At 44.3% G+C, this 26,510-nt stretch overlaps 1 protein-coding gene and 1 non-coding gene across 2 annotated transcripts in view; both read left to right on the top strand.

Annotated features, from left to right (window-relative positions):
* Positions 1-26,510, top strand: part of GPC3 (glypican 3) — a 712,927-nt gene that overhangs the window by 401,087 nt on the left and 285,330 nt on the right. The gene's annotated exons all lie outside the window — the stretch shown is intronic.
* LOC120978294 lies at positions 740-825 on the top strand. Its single transcript, XR_005774053.1, has one exon. It is a non-coding gene; the product is annotated as a small nucleolar RNA SNORD71 (small nucleolar RNA).

Genomic DNA, 26,510 nt, shown 5'->3' on the forward strand with positions numbered 1-26,510 from the left:
GTTATAATACTGAGAAGACGGACTGCACATGGCAACGCTGTGCGATGAGAGCTGCTGAATAGGAAAGTAGCATGCATTTGTGGGAGTTATTAGCAGGTAAAACTGAAAATGATCAAATTTTAAAGCACAAAAGCACTTATACAGCAGGGTGTACTATACCATTAGGGAATAAAAAATGAAACGGCAGTTACACTTTAACCCCTTCCTGACCGCAATCTGTATATATACGTGATAGCTGCACCTACCCCGTGCAGCTACCACGTGTATAGACGTCAAGCCAGCTCTTTAATCCAAGCGCTGCAAAGCGCTTGGATTAAAGCTTCTGCCCCTGTCCTGCTGCTGTCACGGACAGCATACAGTTCAGTAATGCCGGCAAGGGACCAATCAGAGTGGCCCCTTGCCGACAATCGATCCGATTGGTTAGTCTGTGCAGACTAACCAATCGGATTGCGGCAGCGAAAAAATGCCGGTTTCAGGCTCTGATCTGCGCTCTGCAGATCAGAGCCTGAAATCAGGTAATGTGTCCTCGTGCCCCCCCTCCCCGATCTGTGCCCCCCATGTGTGCCCCCATCTGTGCCCCTTCAAGCCCCCCCTTGTGTCCGCCTGCCGCTGAATCTATCCGCTGCTTATCTCCTGCGGTCCGCCCCCTCCCCACCCCATACATTCCTCCTGCCCCCTCAATGCTGGCCGTGACCCCCCCTTTCCAGCGCTGCCCCCATGCCGTGCAGTCCCCCTGCTGTGTGTGATGGCGGCGGCTCCATTCCTGAGCCGCCGCCATCAGCAGAGAGTGTCAGCTCTATGCTGACACTCTGCTGTAACCCCATAGATGCCGCGGCAGCGGCATCCATGGGGTTAATAGAGGGAGGGGGCTCCCTCTCTCCACCTGTTGCCACCTACAGGGCATCTGATTGTATTATACTTTGCAATGCAAGAGCATTGCAAAGTATAGTACAGCCATCAGCCCCACTGGATCTTCAAGATCCAAGAGGGACTTGATAAAAAAAAAAGTGAAAATAATAAAAGTAAAAATAAATATATAAATAAAAATGTAAAATTAAAAAAATAAATTGCTTTTTCCTATAATAAATGAAAAAAAAAAATACACATATTAGGTATCACCGCGTCCGTAACGACCTTCTCTATAAATATATCACATGATAGACCCCGTCCGATAAACACCATAAAATTTTTTTTTTTAAATGTGTAAAAAAAGCCATTTTTGTCACCTTACATCACAAAAAGTGCAACAGCAAGCGATCAAAAAGGCTTATGACCCCCAAAATAGTACCAATCAAACCGTTACCCCATACCGCAACAAATGATACCCTATTTAAGACAATCGCCCAAAAAAAAAAAAATTTATGGCTCTCAGACTATGGAGACACTAAAACATCATTTTTTTGGTTTCAGAAAAGCTATTATTATGTAAAACTTAAATAAATAAGAAAAAGTATACATATTAGGTATTGCCATGTCCGTAACGATCTGCTCTATAAAACTTTCACATGACCTAACCCCTCAGATAAACGCTGTAAAAATAAATAAATAAAAACTGTTCCAAAACAGCCAATTTTTTGGTCACCTTGCCCCATAAAGTGTAATAATGAATGATCAAAAAATCCTATGTACCCAAAAATGGTACCAATAAAAACCTCAACTCTTTCTGCAAAAAACGAGCCCCTGCACAAGACGATCGGCAGAAAAATAAAAAACATATGGCGTTCAGAAAATGGAGACACAAAAACATAATTTCTTTTTCAAAATTGCTTTATTATGTAAAACTGAAACAAACAAACAAAGAAAGTAGACATATTTGATATCATTGCGTCCGTAACAACCTGCTCTATAAAAATAGCACATGATCTACCCTGTCAGATGAATCTTGTAAAAAAAAAAAAAAAAAATGTGCCAAAACAGCCATTTTTCAGTTACCTTGCCTCACAAAAACCTAATATAGAGCAATTAAAAATATTATGTACCCCAAAATAGTACCAATAAAACTGGCACCTTATCCCCTAGTTTCCAAAATAGGGTAATTTTTTGGGAGTTTCTACTGTATGGGTGCATCAGGGGGGCTTTAAATGAGACATGGCATCTAAAACCAGTTTAGCAAAATCTGCCTTCCAAAAACCATACGGCGTTCCTTTCCTTCTGGGCCCTGCTGTGCGCCCTTACATCAGTTTACGACCACATGTGGAGTGTTTCTGTAAACCGCAGAATCAGGGTAATAAATGTTGAGTTTTGGTTGGCTGTTAACCCTCAATGTGTTAAATAAAAAAATGTAATAAAATGGAAAAAATGCCAAAAAAGTGAAATTTAGAAATTTCATCTCTATTTTCCTTGAATTCTTGTGGAACACCTAAAGGGTTAACAAAGTTTGTAAAATCAGTTTTGAGTAACTTGAGGGGTGTCCTTTCTACAATGGGGTCATTTATGGGGGGTTTCCACTAGGTAAGCCCCACAAAGTGACTTCAGACCGGAACCTGGTCCTTAAAAAGTGGGTTTTGGAAATTTTCTTAAAAATTTGAAGAATTGCTTCTAAACTTCTAAGCCTTCTAACGTCCTAAAAAAATAAAATGACATTTCCAAAACGATGCCAACATAAAGTAGACATATGGGAAATGTTAAGTAGTAAATATTTTTTTAGGTATGACTTTCTGTTTTAGAAGCAGAGAAATTGAAATTTAGAAAATTGTGAATTTTTCAATTTTTTTTTAATAAATTTGGTACTTTTTCATAAATAAAGGTGAAATATATTGACTCAAATTTATGACTATCATGAAGTACAATATGTCACGAGAAAACAATCTCAGAATGGCTTGGATAAATAAAAGTGTTCCAAAGCAATTACCACATAAAGTGACGCATGTCAGATTTGTAAATTTTGACCTGGACACTGGGGCATCAATGACCCTTGGTCATGAAAGGGTTAAGTATGTATTGAAAGGCCATCTGTCAGGAGATTTGTACCTATGAAACTGGCTGACCTGTTACATGTGCACTTGGCAGCTGAAGGCATCTGTGTTGGTCCCATGTTCATATGTGCCCGCATTGCTGAGAAAAATGATGTTTTAATATATGCAAATAAGCCTCTAGGAGCAACTGGGTCATTACCATTACACCTAGAGACTCCCTCTGCAACTGCCTGATTAATAGGGCCAGGCAGTGTAAAAGTCATCACGCTTGGCCCTGTCAATCAAAGTGCACAGGGACCAACACACATGCCTTTGGCCGCCAAGCAGCTGCCATTGCCCTTTAAAGGATCATTGAGTTTTCCTAAAACTTTTGATATGTCATAGAGACGTTTCATAAATTTTGATTGGTGGAGGTCGCTGCAGGAGAGGGGCGCAATAGAAAGTCTATGGGCCCATCTTGACGCGATTCTCTGCAATGAGGAGAGAGGGTGCGATATGCGAGTGCTACTCTCTCCTCATTCTAGCGATTGGTGGGGGTCTCAGTGTTTAGATTACAACCTATCAAAACTTTTGATAAGTCTCTATGACATATAAAAACTCAGTGACCCTATAAAGAGTTTTCTCATCATAAACATTTTGCGTAAACCACATGTGCATTAGCTAGGGCTACCCCTTTAAAATAAACCCAAACCTGGGGTGCTGGCAGTGTCTAGGGTGGGACTTACTATGTACTATTATATTGTATATACTGCCTGTTAACACAACAGTTCCTTAAATGGGGTGTCCGAGTTATTTTTTTTGTTCTTTGTATGTTTCAAACTAATCAAATGTAAAAGCTTTACCATGCACTTACTTTATCTGCAGTTGCTCCTTTCTCAGATTTAACTAAAGGTCACATGACCTGTGATGTCAGCACAATTGCGGACGCAAAAAACAACTGTTGTGTGCATGAGGCCTTACAGTGCTGTATATATTTTTTTCATAACTCAGACCACCCCTTTACGTTACTCTGACAAAGGTGCCTTTATAAAAATCTATTTTACTTGTGAACATCATGTCATATGACAGGTGGTCATGACAGACGAATGCATAGTTGGGCTTCAAGCTAAAGGCAGGAGCATGTCAAGGAAATGTGACCTGCGCCATGATGGGGTGTTTTCTTCTGGGTTGGAACCACCTGTCAGTGTTAATGGAGCGGCTAGAGCTAAGGCATTGTGATTGCCAGCATTACATGATAAGCCAAAATTATGAATCTGCTTAACCTCAAGTTTCCAGAATCCTTAATTACAATCCTGTATTCTCACTATGATGTGCATCCAAAATAAACACATGCTGTGCAGTTTGATTAAGTGCAGCTTTACTTTTTAAAGGGCTCAAATTAGAAATTAATGACAGCTTTCTTCCAAAACCAGTGCCTACCCTGCCTCAATGGTGCTCTGCTGAAACACTAGGTACAGTCTATACACAGGTGTTATGCAATTTTTCGTACAAAGCAGCCATATTCTCCAGTTCAGAGCAAACCCTTTTAAATGTTTTTTTACTTTCAATAAATAGGTATAAACTGAAAGAGCAATAGAGGTTCTTTGACTTAAAAGGGTTTTCCAGGTCTTCCTCATGATAGGTCATCACTGTCAGTATCATATTAATGGGGTTCTGACCGCTGACACCATTCATCATCTTTTTGAAGGGGTGTCTGAACATGGTGCAAGGGGTGTATATCTGACTCAGAATGCTCATCACTGTCAGTATCATATTAATGGGGTTCCGACCGCTGACACCATTCATCATCTTTTTGAAGGGGTGTCTGAACATGATGGAAGGGGTGTATATCTGACTCAGAATGCTCAGATGGGCGAAGTACAATAATCCAGGAAAGCTGGGTAGTTTCTTTTCTTTAAAGTGCTTTATAGGCTAGTTTTCTTTTGGAAGGGCATGTAGGTGGTGGTAGTGGGAAGTGCCATTCCCTCCCCACTCCAGTACAACACTTTAGCTGCTGGTTTCATTACTGTGAGGATAAATACAGGTCTGAAAAGTTCATTCAAGGTCAGAAGCCTTGAAGCTGCATGACCTGTTGGCTGTGTAAACCTAATATGCCGTATTAGGGCTCATACACACGACCGCTGTTGATTTGCGGTCCGCAAATTGTGGATCCGCAAATCACAGATACCGGCCGTGTGCATTCAGCATTTTTTGTAATGGAACAGCTGGGCCATAATAGAACAGCCCTATCCTTGTCCGTAATGCGGACAATAATAAGAGATGTTCAATTTTTTGCTGAACAGACATGTGTACATACGGACACAGAATGCACACATTTCCATTTTTGTGCGGCCCTATTGAAGTGAATGGTTCCGCAAACGGACCATAAAAAAATGGAACGGACACGGAACAAAAATACATTTGTGTGCATGAGCCCTTATGCTGAGAGCATAGGCGAGAATAACCCAATGTTTAGTTAGAGCCCAGATGGGCAGGAACTTTTTTGTTTATGTTCTATGTTGGTCCTGTGGATTCATTACAGTTACTGTATAACCTGGATGGAATATAAACAGTATTGGACTTTTAAATTGCTGAATCTTCTAAAATCTGTCATTGCCGAACACTGTTCACACATGATCCAAACAATGTGCAGACATGCGGGAACTGTGCTCTTGCTACACAAAAACTAACTATTTAATATAAAAATGCATGTGGTTATCAAGATAAACCCTGTCCAGATGCTTTATTAACACATACTGTAGTTATGTCTTGAGCGGGTCATTCTGTTAGGCCTCTTGCACACGACCGTAGGTGTCCCGTTGCCGTATTGCGGACCGCATTTGCGGATCCGCAATACACGGGCACCGTTCCGTGTGCATTCCGCATCACGGATGCGGACCCATTCACTTCAATGGGTCCAAAAATCGGGAGATGCGGAATGGAAGCATGGAACAGAACCCGACAGAAGCACTACGGAGTGCTTCCATGGGGTTTCGTCCCGTACTTCCGTTCCGCAAAAAGATAGAACATGTATCTTTTTGCGGAACGGGCGGATCGCGGACCCATTAAAGTGAATGGGTCCGCGATCCACTGCGGCTGCCCCACAGTCGACATTCGTGCATTGCAGCTCGCATTTTGCGGGCCGCAGCACAGCCAGGGTGCTTACACACTATAGGTAAAGGTGTTGGCCTATGAGCATTTCCAGCCTTTCCCTATAGTGTGTAAACACGGCCACCACTGCTGGATTACACGGTGGTAATAACCACGGATACGTGCTGTGTATAATGTGATGGAAAGGAGGCAATATGGACAATCACAATACATTAGTAAGTCCCTTGTAATAACTGCATGATAAATGCCATTTACTGAAGTGAAACAAACCCTTTAACCCCTTTAAGCATAAATGTCTGGCATGAAATTTACCAAATCTTAACCTCCTCAGATTGCACATAATCTACAGTTGTGGCCAAAAGTTTTGAGAATTACATAAATATTGGAAATTGGAAAAGTTGCTGCTTAAGTTTTTATAATAGCAATTTGCATATACTCCAGAATGTTATGAAGAGTGATCAGATGAATTGCATAGTCCTTCTTTGCCATTAAAAATTAACTTAATCCCAAAAAAAACTTTCCACTGCATTTCATTGCTGTCATTAAAGGACCTGCTGAGATCATTTCAGTAATCGTCTTGTTAACTCAGGTGAGAATGTTGACGAGCACAAGGCTGGAGATCATTATGTCAGGCTGATTGGGTTAAAATGGCAGACTTGACATGTTAAAAGGAGGGTGATGCTTGAAATCATTGTTCTTCCATTGTTAACCATGGTGACCTGCAAAGAAACGCGTGCAGCCATCATTGCGTTGCATAAAAATGGCTTCACAGGCAAGGATATTGTGGCTACTAAGATTGCACCTCAATCAACAATTTATAGGATCATCAAGAACTTCAAGGAAAGAGGTTCAATTCTTGTTAAGAAGGCTTCAGGGCATCCAAGAAAGTCCAGCAAGCGCCAGGATCGTCTCCTAAAGAGGATAAAGCTGCAGGATCGGAGTGCCACCAGTGCTGAGCTTGCTCAGGAATAGCAGCAGGCAGGTGTGAGCGCATCTGCACGCACAGTGAGGCGAAGACTTTTGGAAGATGGCCTGGTGTCAAGAAGGGCAGCAAAGAAGCCACTTCTCTCAAAAAAAAACATCAAGGACAGATTGATCTTCTGCAGAAAGTATGGTGAATGGACTGCTGAGGACTGGGGCAAAGTCATATTCTCCGATAAAGCCTCTTTCCGATTGTTTTGGGCATCTGGAAAAAGGCTTGTCCTGAGAAGAAAAGGTGAGCGCTACCATCAGTCCTGTGTCATGCCAACAGTAAAGCATCCTGAGACCATTCATGTGTGGGGTTGCTTCTCATCCAAGGGAGTGGGCTCACTCACAATTTTGCCCAAAAACACAGCCATGAATAAAGAATGGTACCAAAACACCCTCCAACAGCAACTTCTTCCAACAATCCAACAACAGTTTGGTGAAGAACAATGCATTTTCCAGCACGATGGATCACCGTGCCATTAGGCAAAAGTGATAACTAAGTGGCTCGGGGACCAAAACGTTGACATTTTGGGTCCATGGCCTGGAAACTCCCCAGATCTTAATCCCATTGAGAACTTGTGGTCAATCCTCAAGAGGTGGGTGGACAAACAAAAACCCACTAATTCTGACAAACTCCAAGAAGTGATTATGAAAGAATGGGTTGCTATCAGTCAGGAATTGGCCCAGAAGTTGATTTAGAGCATGCCCAGTCGAATTGCAGAGGTCCTGAAAAAGAAGGACCAACACTGCAAATACTGACTCTTTGCATAAATGTCATGTAATTGTCGATAAAAGCCTTTGAAACGTATGAAGTGCGTGTAATTATATTTCACTACATCACAGAAACAACTGAAACAAAGATCTAAAAGCAGTTTAGCAGCAAACTTTGTGAAAACAAATATTTGTGTCATTCTCAAAACTTTTGGCCACGACTGTACATTATAATTAAAAGGGTTGTCCTACCATAATGACCTATTGCATATCTACAGGATAGGTGATAAATATCAGATTGCTGGGGTCTGACTGCTGGAACACCCACTGATCATAACAAAAGGAGTCCTGAGAGATTATATTACCGCCAATCTATGTACACAAGTGTCTTAAGACCACTTTCCCTTGCAGCAGTCAGACCCCCATCAATCAGACACTTATCACCTGTTGTGTCATAGCTGTTGGACCTTTTCACATTCCCTATCCTTAAAGGTTTTCTTTGGGTGTAAAAAAATAAATAAAATTAATACAAATAAAAAATCTGTCCCAAAATATGTGTCAAACTAAAATAGAAATGCTCACCTGTTAAAGGGCCTGTGTCCACTTTTCTAGTTATCCTCTATCCACAGGATCTGGGATAACTAAGTGATCCGTGGGGGTCAGAACTCCGGAGCCCCCACTGATCCCCCTTCTTGATTGAGGGGTAGGTCGAGCATATGCCCTGCCTCTCCATCCATTCTCTATGGGGTCGCTGGAGATGGCAGAGTACAGCGCTGGTTATTTCCAGTGGTCCCAAAGAAAATAAATGGAGCAGCAGGGCATATGTGTTGCCTGCCACACCATCAAAAAGGGGGAACAGGACCCGTTCTTGGGATCAGTGGGGGTCGCAGAATCGGACCCCACTCATCATATAGTTATGCCCTATGGTGTGGAGAGGATAACTTGAAAACCCGGACAACCCCTTTAAATCCTCCACCACCAGTATCTCTTTACATGACAGCAGTGATGCCTGTAAATACGGAATATCATCACTACCGCCATGTAAACCATACGTGTCAATACTGGAGAATGTGATGCACTGTGCAGAATTGTTCAGTCATAAGTCCAATCCCCTTTGCAGGTCACAGCCTTTAACAAAGCCCAAGCAAAGGTGCTAGAGGAGCAACGCGAGCAAAGGGCACAAACGGAGGGTCATAACTAAAACAGAGGCATTAGGGTCACCTGAGGCAGGGTAATAGTGGTGATTCTGGAGCAGGGGTAACTGGAGAAGAGGCATTTAGAGTGGGGGCATTGGGGGGCATCTGGAGCTGTGGCACTAATGGGGGTGCACCTAAAGCAGAGGCATTAAGGGGACCTAGGGCAGAATCCCCCAATGCCACTCTGAACTCTGCAGAGAGCAGCACACATACACAGATCTGAGTCTACTATAAACAAATCCCCTATTTCCCCCTTACAGTCTCCTACAGCTCACTACTGTAACACACCTGAGAAATCAGCCCAGCACCGCAGAGGAGTCCTTCTCTCCAGCAACCACAGTTTTCTGACAGCAGGGAGGGCAGGGGGATGGCCAGTCATGTTCTCTCCTCCTTCACTGCCAGCAGCCGGGAATTTTAATAGATACTGTGGGGCCTGTACAATTTACACCAGTAGGAGGCTGCATCGCTGTGCGATACTGCCACCTAGTGCTTACAATAATTATCTCTCCTGAGAAACAAGAGAAATAATTACTCCTCCGTCTTATCTCCGGGCGCAGGAGACTGGGGGCCTACCGAGGAATCCCCCGCCTCAAAGTTGGGCCAGTCCGAGCTTGAGTGGGGGTGCCAATTGTCAGACCCCCACCGATCAGATATTGATGACCTATCCTGAAAATAGTCCTTCAATATTAATCTCCCCAAAAAACCCTTTAATTCCAGGGCTTCTTAATGGTGCAGCTTCTTTGAGTTCTTCTCCCATAGCATACTCTCACCAGGATTAAGTCTAGATCTAGCTATATTTCTGATTTATATGATACTGGGAAGCTTATTCAGACAGTACAAGTATATTGAAGATATTCAATGTAGTTTGTGAGGCCGATTCCATTACACTGTATGTTTGCATCTGCGGCATGCCTGATCCAGCACAAATGCCAGCTGTCGGACATGCATGCAACTGTTTTTGTTTGGCCGAAACCCGTCATTTATACCGGAATGTGTCCAATCACTACAGGACCCGATTATAGTCAATGTAGATCCAGCGTTGAACTGTAGAATCCAGCAATGACGGATCCGGCTAAATGGAACAGTCGAAACAGCCTCCCGGATTCGCTGCATATGCAGATGTGAACAGGTTGAAGAATTTTCTTATTTGCTTAGAAGTCTGGAACTGTCCCTGGAAAGTAGGCCCATAACTATGCCCAGGTCAAACTTTTGTATGGGCATTGCCAGCAATGACCCATATAAATCAGATCCTGCAAAAAACAAAAACGGCATCTACTTACCTCCCCTCGCTCCTGGCTTTGCTTTTCGTCAGCGGCCCTGATGAGGCAGGAAGTTCTGTGGGCCCTGTAGACTCACTATGGGGCCCAGTTGCCACTGCAGCTGCTGCGACTCCTAATTGAACCACTGCTGGAAAGTATATCCAGCTGCTAACTATGCCTCCATATTCCACAAGACAAATTCACTTTGCCCACATTCTGTCTGGGTAGTTAACGGTTAAATAGTTCAGCCTTTTGCTGAGGCCTGACAAGGACATTTATAATGTTAGCTTACATCTATAGTCCTGTGATGAAAGCATGGCACATGGCAGGCAGCATGCTGCCATAGAGGCCTGTGAAATATGGAGCGGGTGGGTGATTGTGATCTATAACTCCTGCAGCGCTGAGCGTCGCTGAAGGACTCACACATGAAAGCAGCAGCGTCAGAAAGCGTGCTCTCTCCAATTTGGAACCTGACATTTATAAGTATTCCGAATACTCGGCAAGCACTTGGTATCCGACCCACGTCAATGCATTGCTGCGTGCCTTAGGTAAACACATACATTGCTTTCTAATTGGCATCAAGGCCAGAATAGCGGCTTTGATCTCTTAACAATGTGGACCGAAAATACAGTTTAAGGATTAGGCTCCTAGGCCGGAAATAAACCAGTTATAATAAGGCTGTATCCCCTTTTATGAACAATTTTTTAAAAATTCCCATTAGATTCAACGCCTATGTTATACATTAGAATGAATACATACCATGGCTTGCTTCTCAAGTGTACTAATATGTTCTTTGCCAAGGGAGGGGACATGGAAGCCAGTCTCGTGGCAATCTCAAAATTCCCATACATGGGAATGAATTCCAGGCTCTTACTATAGCCTTTAGCAAATGATTCAGCTCGGTGTTCTTTGCGGCCCTCTAGACACGCTTGGCACGGCGTTCTAACACAGTCTTTGGCCAAAGCACAAGAAGAGATGTAAAGATCAGACTAGGCGTATCTGGTGTGTGTACTTTAGCTGAAATTTTAGACAGTTGTTGCATTCGCCGTTCACTTCCTTACCCGAGGCTGTGAACATTCCTGTACTTAAAGGGACATGCTTACGCTGAAAGGATGACTGCTTTATAGCTCACTCATGGAAGTATATTGTAGAAAATGAGACCTACCAAAGCACAGTGGTGGGACAGAGGGTAGTGGCCGTAAAATATCAGGTCTGGCTTATAAGAGCCGTCAAGTAGAGGTGACCAGAGACAATCAAACCTTTGATAAGTTCTGTTATTGAATTGCTTCCACTCATTATAGAATAAGCCCTCCATTTATTCTCTCCATCTCGATGCGGCAGCCAGCAGGGCCTCTCCTAGCTGGGACAGGTGTCGGTGGACCACTATTCTGGAGACACATGCTGATCCCAGAGGTACGATCTTCATCTATCAGCCATTTGCGACATATCCTGTAGATATTAAAATGTATGAATTCCGCACTCTGTTGGGTGGTGCGAGGTGCACGTGAAAGACATGTTGCAGTCCCCAAAACATTCAAGAAATTCAATGGCACTCCCAAAGATGTGAGGCAGTTAAACTTTTATTCAATGACCAGGCTCAGTTAGATGCATGTAGGGTTAAATGTCATAGGCCAATTTCCAGATGTTTTGGTCACAGACTGACCTTCTTCTGTGTGGGTCCAGGCTCCAACCACAAGGCAACCCCCCTTTGGCGCAGACATACTACTGAAAGAAACCAAACAACCCTCAGGATCCAATGGCAGTAAACAGCTGGTAAGTACTTACCTGACAGATCCCCCACCAACATTCCCGTTCTCCAGGCTGAGCTCTATTTACCTGGCTGCAGCAGTGACGTCATGGTGTCGACATGTGACTGCTGCAGCCAATCACTGGCCTCAGCGGTGCACCCGACCAGGCCAGTGACGCCTTGTCGACTTGACATCACTGCGGCAGGTCAGTATATAGAGCCGAGCCAGGAGAACTGGAGAGGAGGCTCGGGATCTGTCAGATAATTACTTACCAGCTCTTTACTGCAGGCGGGTCCTGTGGGTCTTCCCATTTTCTCCTGAATCCAGACTACCCTTTTAATGTTTCAGATGCCATAGATCTTTTTGCTGTAGATTTTGCCTTAAATGTGCTGCAAAATCAGAATTCTATATGGAGACTTGTTGCAGATTTGCAGCTGATTTCACATTGTAAAGGGTGAAATCTGAAATTAAAATCTGTGGCAAATCCAGGACAGCATTTCCTCAAGTTTGCTGCAGATTCTGCTATATAAAAATGGATATATTGCAGATTTTTTTATTTTTTTTATTTTGCAGCAAATCAATGTCTTACACAAAAAAACAAACCAGAAGCACACTGGGGCTTTAATAGCACCATATAATACCTTAAGTGGACTCTATATCCCCAGTTATATAAATCAATACGCCTAATGGTGTAAGTCTGACCACCCCGACTGGTATAAAGTGCAAGTGCTAACCAGTAAAGTTTGGAGATACGGCCTCAACATAAAAGGACACCCGAACTGTTAGGAAACGAATGAGGTAACAAAAAATAACATGGATCCACAACAGGTAGTAAGTCAATCATATACGGACCAGTGTAACTTCAGCCCTGACGCGCGTTTCGCTCTTGCTTCCTCAGGGGATAACATGGTACTGTGCTAGCTGCCTATTTATACCCTATCAGTAATTAAAACTAACCACCTGGTGAAACATATAGGGCCCCACTTACTTGCTGTACATACTCCAAGCTCCATCATGTGCTAGGCGGCATGCGTTCCACACTGAAACGCATGATGTCATATCCTGTCACAAGTGCATATGTAACACCCCAGAGTGGTGTTATCACTCCTGCAGCCTTGCTACTGTCTTTATTGCGCTAACAAAACGTCATCTTATAAATTTCTGCCCAGGTCATATACACTGTGCATTCCTAATCTGTTTGTAACTGTTATGTTCATGTAATGTGCCTGATTCACCAGCAGGTGGCAGCAAACATGGCAGAGCTGTACTTAGCTAGAATGGAACTCTCCATTACATTCTAACCCCCCTCTGGAGAGAAGTGGGCTTGTCCTACTTCCTGCAGGAAGGAGGTGGGGCAGTTCTAGATGATTCCGGTTCAGACTCCATGTTGGAGCTGACAGGACACTAACCTATTCCTTGGCTGAAACTAAGTCAGACTAAAGAGTGGAGTGCAGCATAAAGAATGAAGGAATCAAAGTCATCAAGCTAGCCTGTCAGTACAGCAGAGAGAAAGAGATATAGCAGAGTGGAGTTTGCCTGCTAGTTCATGCTAAATCCTGCTGGAACCAAGACAAAGCCTGAAAACTGTTTGGAGAAACGTTTATTCAAGCAAAGCTGCTATTGAACTTCATCTCAAGGTCTGGACTCAAGTTATTCTTTCAAATCCCTCAATTATTCCCCCTATTTATTGCTTCGGAGCCAAAGCCTGGCAACCAGCTGTATCCAGGTAGGAGCACCGTGACACATAAAGAGACATTTAGGTCGCATCACACCACTTGGCATTCCTACTAAACCTGGGACACGATATAGAGGGCCTTGGTCGGTGTCGCCCGTTGAGTGAAAAACCCCCCGTAATATAAAAAAATGAAAATAAATAAATTGCCCCTTAGATGACTTAGCTAATTGATAGATCGTAACATATATGGACAAAGAAAATTATAAATATAGCCGTAGAAGAGCCCACAATCTAAGCGCTCCACATTGGGACGCAGACCGGAAACCGGAAGTCCGGTGTGCACGCCGCAGTGGAATGCATGCTCATGCGTACAGGATGTACCGAAAAAAGATGCTGACTGCGTCCTGCGGTGGAACGCATGTCGCACAGACTATACAGACATGTGCTCCACCGCAGAAGGCCAGCCCTCCCAAATTAAGAAACCAATGCAATTTATGATACTCTCTATAATGTGACTCAAAGCAGTGCTGTGCAACATTAAATATATGGTATGTAACAATAATAAATGATTAATAAACATGGTGACATATGCATGATTAGATAGAAATAATTAAATGTTGGTGAAACATAAAAACACAAAAATATGATACAAAATGATATATAGAAGTGTAACATGATTGACACCATAATCCATAAACAGTGAATAAATAATATATATTACCTCAATTTCATATCAGATTTAAAAATTAATTAAAAAAGGTAATTAAAAAGGTGCCAGTGAAAGTGCGCAGTGCGGAAAAGTTTTTCTGTTAGACAGATAAGGCTCTGGCCACAATGGTCATGCATGTTACATAGATGTCAGCTGAACCTAAGGACATACATACCATAGCGGCTATATGAAGGGATCCCAAATCAGGTTGCCTCCCTCATACTGCTACTCCATTGGTAGTGTGAACAAACACCTGATTCCTCCTCCATACAATTTAAAGTAGTTTTCTGAGATTTACAGATTGGTGGCCTGGCCCGTCCTCAGGATAGGTCATCAATATGAGATCAGCAGGGGTCCGACTCCCGATCAGCTGTATGAAGAGGCCATGGAGCTCCATGAGTGCTTAGGCCTCTTCCTAGGCCATGTGATGTCATGTTCATTAGTAATGACCTAGACGCAGCACAGCTCCTTTCAAGTGAATGAGGCTACACCGCGATACCCAGCGCAGCCGCAATCAATTGGTGCATGGTGAGCTGCAAAGAGGCCGGGGCGTCCTGAAACATCTGATCAGCAAGGGTGCCAGGAGTCAGACCCCTGTCGATCTCATATTAATGACTTATCCTGTGGATAGACTATCAATATGAAAATACCCCCCAAAATCCTTTAAAGGGGTCCTCCGGGAATTAAGAAAATGAAAAAACTTAAATATTACTTTATTATAAATATATTCCCAAATACATTTCATTAGTTATAATGGCTCGTTTTGTCTAGGGAGCAATCATCAGGGGATATAAAATAGCCACCATCCTATTAGTACACACAAAACCTGTCCTAATCACACAGGAGGACAAGTTACTTCAGACACTGACGTAAAGACCTGCCTCATCCTCCTCTCCCATCCTCCTCTGTATGATCCTGAATACAAGTAGAGCAGAGAGGAGGATGAGGAGGTTTTGTGTGTACTAATAGGACAGCGGCCATTTTATTTCTCCTAATGATTGCTTCCTAGGCAAAATAAGCCATTATAACTAATGAAAGGTACTTGGGAATAAATTTATAATAAAGCAATATTTAAGTATTTTCATTTCATTAATTCCCGGAGAACCCCTTTAAGGCTATTGCCAGTATATTAAAATGGCTGTTTAATCTGCATGGTATATTTCATAGAAAGTATCCCCTGTAGATGAAATTTAGCCACTTTACATAATCATTTACATAGAGAGGATGGTTATAGATTTTCCCTAAGCTTCATATGTTGGATAACATGACGCAGGAAGGTTCTTCTTAGTTTAAGAAGTATGCTTTTTTTCTGGAACTTCAAAGAACTGTTATATTATGTTGAGTCAGAGGTTAACTTGGGAGTCCACCATATGCTCTAGTAACTTCAGATCCAACTAGTAATCTTGGGATATATGGGTGAAAGAAAGAAGTTCTGCCCAACACATGATAGATATTTGATGGTCCTCTGCACATGAAAGAGAGGCGCATATGTGAACTACAAGGTCATAGGCATTTGTGTAGGATCTAATTATACATGCATGATACGTAGAGACAAGTTCTCTTATATTTGGTGATTTACGTGCTGGGTAATCAGAAAAATATGCACAGATCTCCTGAATTTGTTCTGTATGGTGCAGAATGTTTCACTTTGCGCTACAATTTGGAAGAACAGTGTGAGAGCTCCAGTAACATGTTCCAGAGTCTTATAGCAAGTTGCTTTGAACATGTATACAATGAAGCGCAGACATCGCTCTCACTGAGAACCTACGTACTCATGAAATATCATGTAGAAGAACAGGCAATATAAACTATGGTATATCTACATGTCATATTAGTTGTACTATATCTTGCAAATATACCTGGAATATGGGTCTGGGACACCACATACACAGCATTTATATGTTCTCCCATGTTCCATGTTGATGGTCCTAGATCAGCCTCTTTCTTACTCCCTCTACTACCACTATTGGCACACTCCAATTTCTTCAGTTATGCCCTGTCTTGCTTTAGGCCTCATACAGCTGTATTAAAGTTCTGTACAACCTACTATACCAGCAGCCTATGGGACCATAATGAACAAGTATTTTCTATTATATTTATATGGAATCTGTCAGGGAATTCCATATGTTGCTGTTGTGTGCACAAACCCCAAAGGAACGATCACATGGGGCACAACTTACTTTAGATACAGTGCATTCGGGAAGTCTTCAGACCCACTGGCTTTTTTCACATTTTTCCCCATCAATCTGCACTCAGTACCACATAATGACAAAGTAAAAATAGAATGTTTGAAATCTTAGCTAATTTATTGAAATGGAAAAATAAAATTGTTGCATTAGTATTTAGATTGTTTACTCAGGACTTAGTTAAAGCACCTTTGGCAGTGATTACAGCCTCCAGTCTACTTGGGTATGAAGCTACAAGGTTTGCACACCTAGATTTGGAGATTTTCCACCATTCTTCTGCAGATCCTCTCGAACTCTATCAGGTTGGAAGGGGACCGACCTGATAGAGTTTGAGGCCAGGTGAGGCGATCGCCTCAGGCAGCACCAAGTAGGGGCAGGAGGGGGGCAGCGGAAGGGCCATAGGCAGTGAGCGCTTTTATTGTGACAAAGGGGTTAGGTTAAGAAATTGGCATCAGGAAGGAGAGGTGGGCACCATTTCAGTCTTCACCTCAGGTAGCAGAAAGGCTAAGTGCACCCCTGGGACCGACGATGGACAGCCATTTTCCCCAGAGATGTTTGACTGGGTTCAAGTCGGGGCTCTGGCTGGGTCACTCAAAGACATTCACAGAGTTGTCCCTAAGCCACCCATGTGTTGTCTTCACTGTGGACTTTGGGTCATTGTCTTGTTGGAAGGTGAACCTTCAGACCAGTCTGAGATCCAGAGCACTCTGGATCAGGTTTTCTTAAGAATATCTCTGTACTTTGATCCATTCAGCTTTCCTTTAACTCTGTCTTCCTGTCCCAGCCAATGAAAAAAACCATCACAGCATGATGCTGCCACCATCATACTTCACTGTAGGGATAGTACTCGGCAGGTGAGGAGCAGTGTCTGGTTCCCTCCAGGAGGAAAGGGATGCAAATGAGCTCTTAACAAGCTCTGCCTCTAATGCCACCAGATATAAGGCAGCTATCCTATAAGTCAATGTTCAGCTCTTTAACTAAGCCTTGAGACATGACTTGGATATTAAATAAGCCAGCACCTCATCTGCAGACAGCTGTTTCGGGGTGATTGCCCCTCATCAGTGCAGAGCAGAGAGTACTGGCTTAACTGGGTGAGAGGCCTGTCAGGGTTAGGGTGGTACCTGGTTCCCTCCACACATGATGCTTAGAATTGAGGTCAAAAGTTCAATCATGGTTTTATCAGACCAGAGAATCTTGCTTCTTAGTCTGAGAGTGCTTTTTTGCAAACTTTTTTGTGTCTTTTACTCAGGAGAGGCTTCTTTCTAACCACTCTGCCATAAAACACAAATTGGTGGAATGCTTCAGTGATGGTTGACCTTCTGGAAGTTTCTCCCATCTGCACACAGGATCTTTGGAGCTCAGCCAGAGTGACCATTGGGTTCTTGGTCACCTTTCTTACCAAGACCCTTCTCCCCCGATTACTTAATTTGGTGGGGTGACCAGCTCTAGTTATGTCCTGGTTGTTCCAAACGTCTTTAGTTTAAGAATTATGGAGGCCATTCTGCTTTTTTTTTAACCTTCTCCAGATCGGTACCTATAACCAGGGCTTTTTTTCTGGCGGAACGCACCGGAACGGTGTTCCGCCACCTTTTGACATCGCAGCCTGCCATGCTCCAGCATCGCAGGCTGCGATGTATCAGCGGGGAGGGACTGGAAGGAGGAGCAGGGGGCCGGTGCGTTCACTGTGCGCCGGCCCCGCCGCTCCAGTACAGTTATAAAATGTGTAATTCAATTAATAATGATTCGTGCTGCCCCCTCTGTAGTATAACATTCAATATATCCTACTCACAGGGCTACTGTTATATCGTAATGCAGGCCGGCCGGGCAGACGAGCGGCAGAGTGACTGACTGACGTCACTTGCCTGCCCGGCCTACTTTATGAATGAATGAATAAAAGGTCTGTGGATGGCACTGTTATGAAGGGGGGGGGGGGGGTCTGTGGATGGCACTGTTATAAGGTGTGGGGGGGTCTGTGGATGGCACTGTTATGGGGTGGGGGGTCTGTGGATGGCACTGTTATGGGGTGGGGGGGGTCTGTGGATGGCACTGTTAAGGGGGGGTCTGTGGATGGCACTGTTATGGGGTGGGGGGGGGGTCTGTGGATGGCACTGTTATAGGATGGGGGGGTCTGTGGATGGCACTGTTATAGCATGGGGGATCTGTGGATGCCATCCACAGATCCCCCATAACAGTGCCATCCACAGATCCTCCACCCCATAACAGTGCCATCCCCAGATCCCCCATTAACAGTGCCATCCCCAGATCCCCCATTAACAGTGCCACCCCCATCTGGGGGGTTTCTTTGCTGGGCTGGACTTTTATAGCCCCCCCCCAAATTTTACTTGCATCCCTGTTCTCTAAAGGGGCGGTTTTAGGGGGCGGTCCTAGGGGTGGGTAGGGGATGTGGCCAGGGGAGGGGGGGGGGTGAGTTCCACCACCTTTTCTCTGAGAAAAAAAGCCCTGCCTATAACAAGGCTGACCGATTTGCCAGAGGAAGTGACAACTTTGTTCGGTTCAGGGAGTCTTGCAAACTTTATTTTCGCTTACACCCTCACTCCTCTGGTGACGAGAGTCAAAAGGTGGGGATCGATATTTCTTTATTGAAAGGTGATGCTGAATCCTAGGCCTTTTTTTTGCCGACCAGATCACAATCCCTACGGTCGGTGGATGATTTTTTCAGAGCCTTGGGACTAATTTATGATGACCGAGACCGAGTTTGTCTGGCTGAATCTATGTTGCGCAGCTTGCAACAGCGAAAACGGTCTGCTGAGTCCTGTTGCTCTGAATTCAGGAGGTGGGCAACTGATTCTGAGGGAAATGACCCTGCTCTCCGGAGTCAGTTCTGTCAGGAGCTATCTGAGAGACTAAAAGATGCCCTAGCACTCCATGAAAATCCTGCTTCATTAGAAACTGCCATGTCTCTTGCAGTACGAATTGATAGACATCTGAGGGAAAAGTGCAAGACTCCGTTCTCTCTCGAGACGTATTACCTGAAGGGGTACTGAGACACCTGAGCCCATGTTTGGAGATGAACCTATGCAATTGGAACGGGTCTCTCCAGACCCTGGTGATAAGAACTTCAGGGCTAAAAAGAGACTCTGTTTTTTTTTGTGGTAAAGAGGGTCATTTTGTTAATGTTTGTCCCTATGTAAAATATCAAGGCGAGAATAAAAAATAAAAAGGAGTTACCGATAAGTTTTGTTCTCTAACTCTTGGCAGAGTAGTTGGGGAATCTGAGAACATGCTCTTGTCTTTTACTGGTAGTACCCGTTTTCTCCTGCCTGCCAGGGTGGCGCTAGATTCCAAAAATATTGATGTGGAGGTATTTTTGGGCAGCGGGGCAGGGGTTAATCTTGTGGATTACCAGTTTGTCCTGATGCATGGTTTTAAATCGAATGCACTGGACAAAGAGATCTCAGTGTTCGCTATTGATTCTGCCCCCCTTTCTCAAAAATCTTTGACTCACATGGTGCAGGATATCCATTTAAGGGTGGGGGATTCTCATGTTGAGGGTATTTCTTGTTTTATAATGAAGGGTCTGCCGGGTCCTCTGGTGCTAGGGTTGCCATGGTTGACCAAACATAACCCTACCATTGATTGGCAAGTGAGACAGATAGAGGGCTGGAGTGATTACTGTATGGACAACTGTCTTGTCACATCTCTTGCTGGGATATCCACTAAGATGTTACCCCTGTTTCTCTCAGATTTTTCTGATGTGTTCACTGAGAGTATGGATCAGGAGTTACCCCCTCATAGAGAATATAAATGCCTGGTCAATCTGATTCCTGGATCTAAGTTGCCAAAGTCTCGGTTGTATAACCTTTCTGAACCCAAAAGAGTTGCTATGCGAAAGTATATTACTGAGAGTTTGACAAAGGGACACATTAGACCATCTAAGTCACCTATGGCGGCGCGGTTCTTTTTTGTAAAGAAAAAAGATGGGACATTGAGACTGTGTCTAGATTTCTGAGAGTTGAATCGCATCACTATCCGTGATCCTTATCCCCTTCCCCTGATCCCAGATTTGTTCAACCAGATTGTTGGAGCTAAGGTGTTTTCTAAATTAGACCTAAGAGGGGCATATACAGGCAGTGCAGAATTATTAGGCAAGTTGTATTTTTGAGGATTAATTTTATTATTGAACAACAACCATGTTCTCAATGAACCCAAAAAACTCATTAATATCAAAGCTGAATATTTTTGGAAGTAGTTTTTAGTTTGTTTTTAGTTTTAGCTATTTTAGGGGGATATCTGTGTGTGCAGGTGACTATTACTGTGCATAATTATTAGGCAACTTAACAAAAAACAAATATATACCCATTTCAATTATTTATTTTTACCAGTGAAACCAATCTAACATCTCAACATTCACAAATATACATTTCTGACATTCAAAAACAAAACAAAAACAAATCAGTGACCAATATAGCCACCTTTCTTTGCAAGGACACTCAAAAGCCTGCCATCCATAGATTCTGTCAGTGTTTTGATCTGTTCACCATCAACATTGCGTGCAGCAGCAACCACAGCCTCCCAGACACTGTTCAGAGAGGTGTACTGTTTTCCCTCCTTGTAAATCTCACATTTGATGATGGACCACAGGTTCTCAATGGGGTTCAGATCAGGTGAACAAGGAGGCCATGTCATTAGATTTTCTTCTTTTATACCCTTTCTTGCCAGCCACACTGTGGAGTACTTGGACGCGTGTGATGGAGCATTGTCCTGCATGAAAATCATGTTTTTCTTGAAGGATGCAGACTTCTTCCTGTACCACTGCTTGAAGAAGGTGTCTTCCAGAAACTGGCAGTAGGACTGGGAGTTGAGCTTGACTCCATCCTCAACCCGAAAAGGCCCCACAAGCTCATCTTTGATGATACCAGCCCAAACCAGTACTCCACCTCCACCTTGCTGGCGTCTGAGTCGGACTGGAGCTCTCTGCCCTTTACCAATCCAGCCACGGGCCCATCCATCTGGCCCATCAAGACTCACTCTCATTTCATCAGTCCATGAAACCTTAGAAAAATCAGTGTTGAGATATTTCTTGGCCCAGTCTTGACGTTTCAGCTTGTGTGTCTTGTTCAGTGGTGGTCGTCTTTCAGCCTTTCTTACCTTGGCCATGTCTCTGAGTATTGCACACCTTGTGCTTTTGGGCACTCCAGTGATGTTGCAGCTCTGAAATATAGCCAAACTGGTGGCAAGTGGCATCTTGGCAGCTGCACGCTTGACTTTTCTCAGTTCATGGGCAGTTATTTTGCGCCTTGGTTTTTCCACACGCTTCTTGCGACCCTGTTGACTATTTTGAATGAAACGCTTGATTGTTCGATGATCACGCTTCAGAAGCTTTCCAATTTTAAGAGTGCTGCATCCCTCTGCAAGATATCTCACTATTTTTGACTTTTCTGAGCCTGTCAAGTCCTTCTTTTGACCCATTTTGCCAAAGCAAAGGAAGTTGCCTGATAATTATGCACACCTAATATAGGGTGTTGATGTCATTAGACCACACCCCTTCTCATTACAGAGATGCACATCACCTAATATGCTTAATTGGTAGTAGGCTTTCGAGCCTATACAGCTTGGAGTAAGACAACATGCATAAAGAGGATGATGTGGTCAAAATACTCATTTGCCTAATAATTCTGCACTCCCTGTAATCTGGTAAGAATCAGAGAGGGGGATGAATGGAAGACAGCTTTTAATACTCCTGTGGGTCATTTTGAGAACTTGGTCTTGCCTTTTGGTTTGACCAATTCCCCAGCAGTATTTCAACATTTCCTCAATGACATTTTTCATCATTTGGTGGAAAGGTTTGTTGTCGTATACCTGGATGACATATTGATTTACTTGCCCGACATGGAGAGTCATCAGGATCATTTGAGACAAGTCTTGCTGATCCTCCGGGAGAATAAGTTATATGCCAAATTAAAAAAATGTGTGTTTGCTGTTCAAGATATTCTTTTTCTGGGTTACCTGCTTTTGGCTTTGGGCTTTCACATGGATCCCGAAAAAGTCAGTGCGGTCTTGGAATGGGATCTGCCCGAGAATCAGAAAGCGTTTATGAGGTTTTTGGGGTTTACCACAGAAAATGTATCTTGAATTATTCCACTGTTGTCAAGCCTCTGACTGACATGACTAAGAAAGAGGCGTTACATGCTTTTTCCACTATAAAGAAATGTTTTTCTTCTGCTCCCATTTTGGTGCAGCCTGATGTGTCTCAGCCATTTATTGTTGAGGTGGACGCATCAGAAGTGGGAGTTGGTGCAGTTCTGTCGCAGGGTCCTTCTGGCAAATGGCACCCCCTTTTTTTTTTATCGAAATAACTCTCTTCTGCCGAGAGAAATTATGATGTTGGCAATAGAGAGTTGCTGGCTATTAAGTTGGCCTTTGAGGAATGGCGTCATTGGTTAGAAGGAGCGATTCATCCCATTACTGTATTTACTGATCATAAAAATCTGGCCTACCTGGAGTCGGCTAAACGTTTGAACCCAAGGCAGGCCAGATGGTCTTTGTTTTTTACCATATTTAATTTCATTGTCACTTTTCGCCCTGGGGTCAAGAATGTCAAGGTGGATGCCTTGTTGCGTAGCTTCCCTGGGATAGGGGGGGGGGGGTGATACTGAGGATTCTGGTTCGATTTTGGCTGATGGGGTGGTTGTATCCACCCTCTATCCTGAACTGGAGGCGGAGGTGTTGGAAGTTCAGGGAGAGGCACCTGATTCCTGTTCCCCAGGAAGGTTGTTTGTTCCTACTGAACTTTGTCACAAGGTGTTTAAGGAACATCATGATACTGTCCTTACTGGACACCTGGTAGCAGATCCACTGTTAATCCTATTTCTTGGAGATTCTGGTGGCCGGGTTTACGTAAGAGTGTTGAGGGCTATGTGGCAGCTTGTGAGACCTGTGCACGTGCCAAGGTGACTCATACTTGGCCCTCAAGATCTCTTCTTCCTTTGTCCATCCCATCCCGTCCCTGGACGCACTTGTCCATGGACTTTATCACCGATTTGCCCAGTTCTTTGAGGATGGCGGTGATTTTGGTGGTGGTCGACCGCTTCAGTAAGATGGCACACTTCATTCCATTTTCTGGTTTACCTAATGCCAAAACTCTGGCTCGGAAATTTGTTGATAACATTGTGAAATTACACGGCATTCCCTCTGATGTGGTGTCTGATAGAGGGACCCAATTTGTGTACAGATTCTGGAAGGCTTTCTGTACTCGCCTGGGGATTCGTTTGTCCTTCTCTTCGGCTTTTCCCCCTCAGTTGAATGGACAAACTTAACTCACTAACCAGAATCTTGAGACATATTTGAGGTGTTTAGTTGCTGAGAATCAGGAGGAGTGGTCCTCATTTTTGTCTTTGGCTGAATTTGCTTTGAATAGCCGTCGTCAGGAGTCCACTGATAAGTCACCATTTTTTTGTGCATATGGGCTTCACCCTCAGTTTGGTACGTTCTCTGGGAATAGTTCTTCTGGTATACCTGATGAGGAGAGATTAGCTTCTTCCTTATCATCTATTTGGCGGAAAATTCAAATCAATTTAGAAAAGATGGGCGATAGGTATAAACTTATGGCTGACAAGAAACGTGTGTCTTGTCCGGACCTGAATGTGGGTGATTTGGTGTGGTTGTCTACTAAGAACATTAAGTTGAAGGTGCCATCCTGGAAGTTAGGTCCAAGATTTATTGGTCCATACAAGATCTCTGCCATTATTAATCCGGTTTCTTTTTGCCTTGAACTTCCGCAAGCTTGGAAGATCCATAATGTCTTCCATAAATCTTTGTTAAAGAGTTATGTGGAACCTGCTGTACCATCTTCCTTGCCACCTCCACCTGTCTTGGTTGACGGGAATCTGGAGTTTCAAATTTCCAGAGTTGCTGACTCTCGTGTCCTTCGGGGTTCCCTTCAATACCTCATTCATTGGAAGGGTTCTGGTCCAGAGGAGAGAATGTGGGTCCCGGCAAATGATGTGAATGCCAGTCGGCTTCTGAAGGCCTTTCACAGAGCCCACCATGATAAAGTTGGTCCTGGGTGCCCGGAGGTCACCTGTAGAAGGGGGGGGGGGGGGTACTGTCACCGCCGGCCCTGGGAGAGATCTTAGAAGTTCAAATAGACGGAAGACTCAGGAGTCTATCTGACAGATCTCTCTTGTTTTCATTGTTGCTGACAGGTTTCCACCCCGTCGCAGATGCTGCTCATTATCAGTCAGGTGGCTCTTTAAATGTTCCGCCTCCGCTTGTGTGGTGGTTCTCCTGTTCCAGTTTCATCTCAAGCTAAGTTCTTTCCCTTTTCTTGGTGTGTCTGTCCTGACTAGGCCTCAGGGAGACACTAGCTCCTTCAGTTTGGAAGGAGCCAGTTGCCTCTTTTCCTGTTCCCTAAGCTGAGGGTTTGGTGCAGTGTTTCAGCAGTCTGTGGTTCATGTGCATGTGCATTTCTACCATTGAGATTTGCACATGTTGTTAGCAGCTTAGGGTGAGTATCAGAGAATGCTAGGAGGTGACCTCTATATTCCCTAGGTTTGGGGCCTAGTCTGTTGTTGTTTTGTTGTGGTTCTCTTTGGTTGTCTTTCCTTCCCCGTACTTCCCGGGACAGCATTCTACTCTGTGGTGGATTTTCTTTGAGCATGGCATCCAGAACACTGCAGGGAAATTCTCTGTAGCATGTGAATGAGTTAGTGGAAGCCTCATTCACATGCATGGGATGCTAATTGTCAACAGATTTGATAGGGAGTTTTGTGCAGCATCCAAATCCAAGTCATATCAGACATGTGTGTGGGGCGTGGCCGAGCCAGCATGGAGTGAGGAAGCAGGATTGCAGTGCTCCTACAAAATCCTGTGAAATATCCTTTATACACCTGGCATAATCGGGGTTTTTTGAGCGCATTCACTATATGTTGGACCCCTTCATACTTGGGGACACTCTGCCCGGAGCTGGATTGCTGAGTTTTGGCTGTGGTGCTGTGGATGCCGACAGATTGAGGGAGAGGAGCAGAGGGACGCAAACTGAGGAGAGTGTGGAGTGAGGCCGGGACACGATCTGCCACAAGGTACACAGTGCAGGTACGGCTTGCTGAAAGTTGCTAACAACTTACCTTGGACTGCTGCCGATACCTGCTGGAATCTTGAGCCGAAGACCGAGGCGGGAAGAAGCCGCGCGGTGGGCGCCATCTTGCCGTTAAGTGTATGTGCAGCGGCGCACCTCTCTGCCCCAGCAAACGGAGTGGATCGGCGAAACGCTCTGTATCTCCCTACTTCCACTATTATCCTGAAGTCCTGCAGTGGTAATCCTGTTAGGAGTCCTTATATATGAAAGCTGCAGAGTTCACCACAGTTTATATGTATCACGGTCGGCGTGGCTATCACATACGTGACACAGAGGGAGGGAACGAGGAAGGCCCTGCCCAAGTGAGAGGGAAGATGGTGACCCCTGACTCACCTGGCGGCTGGCACCTGGCTGCCCTGACGTCCCTAGACGGGTTCCTCACCCGTACGCCGATCACGTGCCTAAAGCCCTGGCTTTCCCTGAGCTGAGCCCTAGGTAGTGAACAGGGCGATGGGAACACTAGTCCGCACCACTAACTCTAAGGGAAAACACCAAGGGGAGGACAGACAACACAGACTCAACATATATTCCCAGGTGGGCGACAACAGGAGACAACAAAGCCAAACAGGGATCCGGAGGGTAGCACACAGGAACAACAACCAGGATTAACCACTCCAGTGGGTCAGTATAGATGTCCAGGCAGGAAGCTCTATAACTGGCAACTAGAGAAGTGTGAGGGGAGAATATAAGGAGGTAGGGAGTGGCAGACACGAAACAGCTGAGGAGGAGAAGCTACGGATCCCTGAGAGAGACAAAAAGGATAGCAAGGCAAACACAGAAAACAATAACTAAGAAACACCATGATCTTTAGATATAGAGCGCGCAGCCACCCGCTGCGACTTCCTGACCCCGGGTATAACGGAGTCAGACGTGGCTCTTGATACCCTCGTGACAGTACCCCCCCTTTCACGAGGGGCCTCCGGACACTCAGGACCAGGTCTCTCTGGATGAGAGG

Source organism: Bufo bufo, chromosome 8, assembly GCF_905171765.1.
Source record: "Bufo bufo chromosome 8, aBufBuf1.1, whole genome shotgun sequence".
Lineage (NCBI taxonomy): Eukaryota > Metazoa > Chordata > Amphibia > Anura > Bufonidae > Bufo > Bufo bufo.